General features: G+C 39.9%; 1 protein-coding gene across 18 annotated transcripts in view; it reads right to left on the bottom strand.

Moving 5' to 3' along the window:
* MEF2A (myocyte enhancer factor 2A) overlaps positions 1-10,422 on the bottom strand; it is a 164,534-nt gene that overhangs the window by 26,907 nt on the left and 127,205 nt on the right. The window lies entirely within an intron of this gene.

Raw genomic sequence — 10,422 nt, 5'->3', positions numbered from 1 at the left:
TACACCCTTCCTACCCCCCCCCCCATATACAAAAACAAGACTTTCTGAGCTATTTTGAAAGTGCCTCTATATATACACTACTAAAAAAAACCCCACAAGTCAGGACAAAAAATGTATTCTTTAAATTAAGTTAAAATATGTTGTAATAGATATTTGATTTTTAATACACGATTTGTTAAAATTATGTCTTCTGAAAGATTTTATGGGTGCAGCTCTTGACAGCTCACCAAAACTCATTAAGTGGCCTTCCAAAATAATTGTCAACCCCTGCCTTGGGGGTCTATCTATACAAACTAGCTTGCAGGGCCTGGGTCTGAATATGTCGCATTACAAAGGGTGGAGCAGCTAAATCACCAAATGTACATTTATATGAATATAAACACAAAATTAAGATATGCCCCCCCCCCCCAACACACACCCACAGCTTTGTGTCAACAAAGCCCCTTCAAACCATCCCCAGTTGACTGATTTTGTTCTGCCAAAACAAAGTATCTTATAAACACTGGAAAAAGGACAGAATGTCTCGTAAGCAAAACCGGCTCAAGTGAGGTGTGACCAGGACTGATTTCACGTACGCTACCAGATTGTGGTCACAGTTGGGATAACCATGCGGGGAGGCTGAATCACAAGTATAAAGTGGCTTCCACAGGCAGAAGCCCAATGCAGTCGTGCAGCACAGGGTTGCGTGCTACTCAGGGCAGAGGTCAGACAGCAGCTGCAGATGAGCCCAAGGGTTCCTTTGCACGTCGCCTCGTGGTTAAAAAGCACAGTTTGCACAGTTCTCAGCACCACACCTCCATAATCTGCTTTTGGGTTGTGTTTGTAGGAGACCATTACAATTTACATAATGGGTAACACAAGATTACATTAGAGTAAAATCATATGGGTTTCAAAGGAGATTCATTTTTAGGCTTTGCCTAAAGAAACACTGTGAACACAGTGCTATTTGGACGCGACTGTATCCTTTTAAAAGGAGTACGAAGCTTTAAACTCTATCTTTGGACCTGAGACTATTTTACTTGGACAATTCTATTAGCACGTTGGAGGAATTTATTGTTTGATCGTAGCTTTTATTTCTGTCTAATAATTAGTAGTGTTTTATCAGCCATTAATGCTTTCAATGTAATATTTTATGTGAACCACTTGAACCTGGTTTGAGAGAGCACCATGATCATTGTAAATATTGGGCTTTTGCATTCTTCACCCTCCTCCTTTCAGCGTACAATATTTTAGGCTATTTTATTAGGCCATTTCCGGCACTCTGTTTTCAAGTACTATGGTAGCCCATGTGTTAAATCTGGACTGTTTCTTTCTTCCACACCCAACAGAGTCATTTCCTGCAGCTCTTATTACCAGGCTCTGCAAGTTCTTCAGAGAACATTTCATGCTCTTACGGGTACTGTCATAAACAAACCACTGCCTTCTCTGTGAAGTATCTCACACAGAAGTAGGGCAGATGGATTCAAAAGCACTTCGCCTGCCAGAAGGCTGGGATATTTTATATGCAGAACATAAAAAGAAGTTTAGAAAAACAATTTGTTAAAGCACAGGGAAAGTGCAACGGAATATCGTAATGTGTAATACCATGTGTATCGATCTGTCTGCAGCAAAAAAACAGTCCCTTGGAAAATGTTTCATGTATTTGTTATACATAGCAAGTAGAAATTGCAAAGGCAACATTATCTATTGTTTGAAGATCCTATACTGGAGTTGCACAAAAAAGGTTTTAGAATATTCATTTCTAATTTCCAGTTTAGATTATAATATACCTTTTGGCTGTCAAGAATCCAAAGAGCTGCTCTGTTAGATATAGTATAATATAACCCATGAAAATCAAATTACAAGTAAAGAGTGAAAGGGCAGCTAAAAGCACAGTATTTCTTGGTATAAGGTCAGGAGCCAGAAACAGATAATGATTACACGATGACGTAACTGTCTGGCAGTTTGCCAGACTGAACCCTTAGTAGTCCTGTATCTTCCATGTATTAAATGATATAATATCGAATCCATTGCTTCTACCCGACCTACAACTTCCTTTCAGATTCAAATACATTTTCATTTTTAAAAGGTTGGTGAAGTTGATACTGAAAACAGAGCGAGTAGTTTACTTCCACAGGGCTGCTTTAATTAAACACGTATTTATCTTAGGACATGCTACCACAAAGCAGTTCCAAAAATACACCGCACACATACACATGCACCGATGTAGACTTCATCACAGCGTTGTCACGTTATCACAGTCACAATAAGGGCCTACTGCAAAATACGAGTAATTTTAAGCACAAACTTGAAAATTATACATTTTAATGAGCTTTTCTGATATGGCAAAACAAACAGACTAGGATCACCAGGTTATATTAACCTGCATCGCTCACCAGGACATCTGTTTTAATTCTGGAGTACCTTCTGTACTAAAAGGACACGCTCAAAACACCTATTCAACAGCTGTGTATGCCAAAGCCTTCAGAAACTTAATACCGTCTAATTTCATTTACTATCCTAAGGTCCAGGATGCAGTCAATTATCTCAGACTTGTATTTCACTATATAAATCATATCAAATAAAACAACAAACACATATGGCTAGAAAGTACTTTACGTTCTTATTATTACTCCAAGCATAAATTATACTCATTGATGTCAAATCTTTTATTGTAGTTTAGCTTTGGAGAAACTGAATGGCTGTACAAGATTTGGAGAAATAATCACCGGCAACGAGCTAAGCAATCAAGATTAAAGAAAACAATCAAGGATGCATTTTATTCCTCAAAACCATATCACATCACAATCTGAAAAGAACAATCAAAGCGAATCAGAAAAATCACGCTAAGTCAACTGACTAAACAAACATTTTTTTCCCAGTATTATTACACAAGCCAAAATTATTCTATGCAAACACCTCCTCTTCCCCCAAACAAAGAACGCCAAGTATCAACATTAACCATAGAAGTATTAAAATCAGTACTGAGACTATCATGTGATCAATGGGTCTCTATAAAATATGATACTGTTCCAGTAAGATGCTGAGAGTAATTAAAACTCACCACAGCCACCACCAACACTCATTCTCTACAAAAAAAACAAACCCTCCAGCGGGGGCAGAATCAAGCAGTAATCCAAGACATCAGAAATTTCAGCTCTCCACAAAAGGGAAATATCCAAGTTTAGATTTCAATGTTTTTTTTAAAAAGCGTAGGGTTTTTTTCCTCTAGTCAGGGAAGGCTAGCTCTTGACTTTCCATGTGCTTCCTTCATTTTAAATTAAATGCCACCACCAGATTTACATAAGAACCCTATTAAACACAGGGCACATGTCCTATCAACACATTTGAATAGGAAATGTGGATTTAGCTGCCTTTTTCGTTTCTTTTCACTTTTCCAATGAAACTGGATGAGTTTGCTGTTTTCAGATCCTCTGAATAAGCCTGCAGTTTTCTAGACATCATCACAAGCTCCAGATTTGGGTCACCAACTCACTGCAAGTAGTTTGAATTAGTTTGCAGTTAACAAGCTCAATGTTTTGCTTACTAAATTATCCATTCACAGAACTTTTAAGTGGGACAGTAGAAAATGTGTGTGTTCTGAACTGAGGTTAGGAAAGAGCTATTAAATAGTCTGAAATATGCTCAACAACAGTCTCTTCAATTAAGAGCAGCAGCAACAATGCTGTGCTGTTTATTTTCCAAATGCAAGACTCAGAACACGGAGACTGGACCTTTTGAATTTACAAACCCACCAGCCTCTATGGCACCTTCTAATGCAGCATGAATGAAGTTGTCTATCTGGCATTTCCAGTGACAGATAATAAACCATGTTTTTGACTTTCTGTGCCCAAAATCTCCCTTGCACACAAATACACCGACTCCTCCCTGCAGAGATACTAGCAAACAAAAAAAGACGACATCTGTGGGTTTACCAACAGCAACGGTCATAAATGGACTTGTTAAAAACATTTTATTACAATACATACTGCTTTATAGGGCTGTGCAAAGCTTTAGTTCCTGACTCGATTCAGCGTAGATTCGGCCCGATTCAGTGGCCAAATCTCCGAAACCGAATCGAATCAGAGAACCCTTTAATCTCTCCTAATCAAATTGTAACTCTCCAAACTTATCTGGCGATTTGGATATAGACACAGCTTAAATATTTTTTCTACATATCTCTAGGCAGCAGATGGGTCGGGAGTGCTGGGATGCTGGGGCGCATGGAGTATCCCAGAGAAGTGTGGGGGGCTCCCCAGCACGCTTGGCAGCAGATCCAGAAGTGGACCAGAAACATTTGGTCCACTTCCAGGTCCACTGGAGAGCACACTGGGGAACCCCCCACATTCCCCTGGCTCAGCAACTGGTGCCTCCTGGGCCTGGGGGGGCACCCGGGGTCCCCCTATGGCTGATTCCCAAGCCAGGGGTTGGGGGGGGGGAGGGTGCTGCCCTGCACGCTCTCCAGCAGATCTGGAAGTGGACCGGAAGCATTTCCGGTCCATTTCTGGGTTCGCTGCTGGGCACGTGGCCTCCCTGCCCACCCTGCACTCTTGTGGGATGCTCCATCCACCCCAGCATCGCAGCGTTCATGAGCCGTGCTGGTACATCGAGGTATGTAGAAAAAACATTTAAAGCTGTGTCTATGGCCAAATCACTGATTCTCTGAATTGGCATCAAATCTTCAAATTTGGATTCAGCCAAATCAAATCGGGACAGTAATCTGAATCAACAATTCAAATCACTGTCCTCGATTCAGGTTGAATCCAGATCCAAACTGAATAGGGCCCACTTCGCATACCCCTCCTGCATTCTATCGAACTTCATACATTCTAGTTTATCTAGCACCCAAGATCCTTCCAGGAATGCACCAAACATCACTAACATCCATCACATGTTCTTTCATCATCTTCACAAGAGGGAAGTATGTGTATGGAATGTCTTTTAACTTCTATTTATTGAAGAAAATAAAAAGCTAAACTATTTAGGTTACAAAAAGCCAAGTCATAATCGGTTAAAGCAGAAGATGGTGAGGCTTTTTTTTTTTTTTTTTTAAATATGATCCTCAGTTCCTGAAGAGTTCATGCCATGGTCTTGCAGCAAGAAAATTCACAGATGGTCTCTACCCTTACTGCAGAATTCCACTATCCTTCACTCTCAATTTTAAATGAAGTTTGGAGGAGAAGCTTGATGTACATAATTATGGTGGCTCATATTACCAAGTATATGTGCTTCAGTGTTTTGTATAGAAGTTTCCTAAGGGCTTAAGACTTTGTGCCCATGTATATATTTTATTACTATCGCTAAGTACCAGCTGAGAGGTATTAAGGGTGTAAAGAAACAAAAACCAAATCATCTTCTGCCAGGTTTGGGGTCTCCAAGTTAACTGGAATCTACGGGAAGTGTTAATTGAGGATGTTACTGTATTTTAGAACCTACGGTCAGCAAGAAATCCAGCCTGAACCAACCTTTAAGGGTGCAGGTAGGGGCATGCCTTAAACAAACGTGGACTCTTCGAAGCGTTTCCTCTGCCCTTTTCTCCATGGGTTTAACCACAGCAAGTTTTCCATCCTTGAGCTCAACTCATCCAACCCATGGGCAATTGTGGACAGTACTGTGGGCATGTATGGTGAAGGAGCGGTAGAGCTCTGTGCCATCTACTGACACTCGGGACCATGTCTTCTGACCAGTGCATGCAGTGGATATGCATGTGGATAGGACCACAGAAGCTTGATCTTTGCTAGACTCCCCAGGGGGCATCTTCGCATCATTACTCATTGCATGTGTCCCTCCAAGGACTTAAGTGAGACGGGCATCTTATGGTCAATGTTCTCAAATGCTGCAGAGAGGCTCAGGAAGATAAGGATGGATATCAAGCGCTATCCGGTGACAGGATGAGGCCAGCCATCAGTACCAATAATTCAGTTTCAGTTCCACATCTTGGCTTGAATCCAGCTTACACTGGGTCTAGAATGCATTAGCTTCTGTTAGATGAGTTTGTAATTGGCTTTTGGCTAGCTTCTCTATAAGTTACTCAGGAATCGGAGATTTAATGGTGGGCGGTTCTTGGCTATCGATGATGTATCCGGTGTGGGGCTAGTGCGTGTCAAATGAACTACTACACACTTGAAAGAGGAAGGGTAAATTAATTCTCAAAATGATGTGCTGGCTATTTCAGTCACAAGTGGCACCAGTTGTTCATGACTTTCTCACCAGCCAGGAAGGACATGATTTAAATGCACAAGTTTTGAGTTGCAATTCTCTTAGGGCCTCTAATACTTCTTGCTCAGGGACTGTACTAACTCCTGATAACACAGTGGATTGGTTGCTTGTTGATGGGTACAGGTCATTCCCCAATGGGCATGATCTCTCCAGGGAAGTAGGATGATAGTTCTTTGCAGCCCTTGCTGCTTAGTTCTTCTGCACAGTGTAGGCAGTCAGAACTGAAGAAGCACTTACCCCCCGAGGAAAACAACATGGGACGGGATTTAGCAGCCTTTAATGGCTCTGCAAAATTCAGTACGATACATCCTGCTATATCAGTCTAAACATTTCTACCATCAGTTCTTGAGTTTCTGCTCCTTTATCTAGTGCAAGGGTGTCAGAAAGGAAGGTATCATCTGGGGAACATCATGTCAAAGGCCGACGTTAGAGTAAAGTAATTTTTCATCAAATCCTCCATAACTCACCCCATGGGTAGAGTGCTACTGTCCTTTAGCAGGTTCAGGGTCAAATCAGGATCATGGATCTTTCTTGTTGCTTGGGAACTGTAATTGCAACAAGAGGTTGATGTCTCCCCTCAAAACTCAACAAAAGCTCAATTATCTCTTTGAGTGGGTTGTTTTTTTTAAGCAGTTAAAGGAATGCAAATTCATCTAGTACTCTGAATAGAAAACTAGTAAATATGCATTTAAAAATGAGAAATCCTGACTACAGTGAATTCTCTAGCAACCTACCTCCTTTAAAAGTGTACGTCAATAGAAACTACATTCATAAAATTTCACATTAAGAAGGTTAAAAATAAAACAGCTCCATTTCACTTTTTTTTTTTTATTAAGGGAAGTACTTTAAATAGCAATTAATGGCTAAAGAGCTTGTTGAGTGAAAAGTAAGCAAGATTTCAAATGCATTCCAAAATTACAGACTTATCAAACATTTGCTCCATCATTTAAAATGCTTTGCTATAACAAAGATACAGTTTTGGTGTTAAATGGCCACTACAGTATTAAAATACATACAATAAATTGTGACTGGATAAAAACAATACTATTAAAGATACCTTGTCACTAAATTAATCATAAGTTTTGATTACAGATCACTCTGGTACCAAGAAGTGTCTTTTTGGCTGCTGATCCTAATTCCTCTTCTTAGCTCCAGACGATAATCTCAGTTTCCCCAAGAAAAATTTAGAAACGGTCCTTTCATTCTGGGGCTGCAGAAAACCACAAATGGCCATCTCCAGTGTAAAAGTAAAGTCTTATTTTGTCTAGTTTGATTATGAGGAGTCTTTCAACAACATCCTGGTCAATACTATTTGGGCTTCATTGCTGTGCATCATTAAAAACAAAAGAATTTTGCCGACCAGCCGCTGTTATGAAGCACTGCACCTGCTCCGATGCATGTGAAAGACCTGAAGAGCTCGTGCATGCAGCACAGAGCTCAATGCAAGCATGGACAGAATGTAGTATTCTTACACAAGGGAATGGGTGGGGACCAGAGCTACTTAATGCAATGCTGGGCACTCTATACATAATGGGTGGCCAACCCATCATGCCATAAATGACATGGGCAGCCTCTGTGTGGCGCACAGCAGATTGGAAAGGGGACAGGTAGCACAGCAACAGATAGGGCAAGGGGCAGAAAGCACAGCAGCAGATAGAGCAAGGGAAGATGGTTGGAGTGGCACTCAGGGACAGTGTGGGGCCAATTTGTAGCATGCTTGCCAAAAGGTGGCTCCCACTGCTATAGATGTACAAGTCAAATGTGAATTGTTCTTCAAAAGGTAGGTGTCTCACTCTTGCCTAAGTCCTGGTTAAGCTGAGACCACCTAATTTTAGCCAATCAAACCTATTCAACAGATTTCTCCACTTCACTTAAATACACACATACACTGTGCCAACTCTAAAACGACAGGCTTTTGTTAAACAGTAACAGCTAGCCAGTGAGCATGCAAAACACTACTTCATACAGGCAAGGTCTGAGAAAGGCCTTGAAGATTTAGCTATATCTTACCTATCTTTCCCACTATAAAGTTAATCAAATGGCCTCAAAAAAAATCTTGCCTCTTGAATTTTTCCTTGACCACCATGGCTACACCACCATAACACTTTTTATAACACTGACCATTGAAAACTTTTCACTGCACCACTGAAAGCCACATCTGCCATCTCACCACTATGCGCCTGCCAAATTAGATTTCTTCCATTCTTTTCTGGTAAAACATATTTGCTGAGACTAAAATTTTTTTCTTGGATGTCGCTAAATTTTAGGATGGAAAATAAAATGTTGGTAAAATCAGAAGCGTCTGTAAAATGAGAACATTCATTCAATCCTAACCATAAATACTACTATATGTTTTATCAACCATCAGTTTTACAAAATGGTTGTAAAATTCCTCAGCCCAAACATTAAACCCACTCAGTATTCTATACTACATCAACTAACTAGTGATATTTTTATTGGTCTGTTAATAAGCTATTTTCCATAAAATTTAATTTTACATGCCTAGAGCTGTACCCTGAAATGGACAGGTTACTTACTAAGGCACACCACATCACTTCCAATGAAGTTCTACAAAATGCGAGGGGAAACTGTGAAATAAATGTACAGCCATTCTATGTTTAGCCCTCGGGTGAATTGAGACCTTAAATATACAGGCACAAGGATTAACCTTACAAGTTGCCAAATAAATAAGTGACCATACATAAATGTAACCCATCACAGCCTTTTGCAACCACCTAAGAAACAGAGCTTTTGGAAATACTGTAACTAAAACTTCTTTAGAAAAACATATCAATTATCAATAACCACTGGAAAAGACTTTGAATTAATGGATATTATCACCTTGTCATATTTCATCCTTAATTATATCTACCCAAACTTTAAGTGACACGTTAGCAAGTAAAGTGAATCTGCTTATACACTAGTAATTTGACGTTTGGGTTTGGGGCTGCAACTGAGAACTGTGGGACAGGGAAGGTTAATTCACACCTGCCACTCCATTTCAAAAGCATATAAGCAAGTCATATCATCCTGGCAGAGTTTGTGCACTAGTGGCTCAGTGAAATGGCATCTTCTGAATGTTTCTGAAGTTCTGCTGGAGATGCATCTTGCAAATCCCCTATAACCACAAGAGTTGTCCTGTTGCAACTGATATCTGGATGAAAATGGGTAATGGGAGAAGGTAATATTCTGAAAACCAAAGGATGAAGACCACCTAATTTGTTTCCACACATCAGCTCTTAAAATGTTCATTTGATGATGGAGCAGAAAAACATTTTGATGCTAATAATGTTCATGAAGTTGCTGTACCAATATGCAGCACTGTAATACATTATTATTGCTTTTCCTTAAAAGTAATTTTTAATGCACACAAATAGCATTGACAATACTCTAGAAGCAGTGCCCAACTATCAGACAGGAACCTTGGTTTTCAATAACTATGCTTTTTAGCTTACTGGAAGAATGAGGCTTCAGAACTTGAGGTTCCAAAATAAAGGGTCTCATTTTGGAAAAAAAAAGGCACTGAATTACATTCAAATCACTCGTTTATTGGGAGATAATTTTCTTAATGAGCTAATCACTGAACAACTTGAAACTGACATCTGGGATCAGTCATGTCTGAGAAAGGCCCTGCTCCTTATTTTCTATCTAAAAGAACTCTATTAAAAGCTCTTGAGTTTCCATTTCTGCAACAGAAGCCACCTAATAATACTTGTGCATCTGCTGCATATTGCCTAATTTGTAGCTATCAAGAGAAGAATTAATACTGCACTTTTGAACTCAATCAACTTTGATTTTTATCACTGTGTTTTCCCCAATTGTCAGATTAATATTTGGGCATTAGTTACCTAGGCAAGTTGTATACAATGGTTCCCTCTGACAGATAATTCCTTACTATACCCGTATTTAAGAACCAAACACGCATACTCTCAAATTGGTTCCCAGCCACCCTGTCATCTTGAGGTGAAGGGATGTGGAGCGAGGGGGAGAATACATAAGGGGGCTGGGTACTTGATGCTTAGGTTGCTTTCTTGTAATGTGGTAGAATGCAATACAGATGTCTCCACACTTGCTGCATAATCTGAAGTCTGCTTACATCACACTGGAGTTATTTAAATGAAGGAATTCTGCAAGTTCTGGCATTTATGGACAACACGCAGTCAACATATACAAAACTGGTGAACCTGACATTCTGAAGGACAGTCGCAATTGTTCTTTAACAAC

The sequence above is a fragment of the Alligator sinensis genome, unplaced genomic scaffold (genome assembly GCF_000455745.1).
Source record: "Alligator sinensis unplaced genomic scaffold, ASM45574v1 scaffold210_2, whole genome shotgun sequence".
NCBI lineage: Eukaryota > Metazoa > Chordata > Crocodylia > Alligatoridae > Alligator > Alligator sinensis.
Note: the sequence above shows the minus strand (reverse complement) of the source record. Positions and strands in the feature narration are given on the sequence as shown.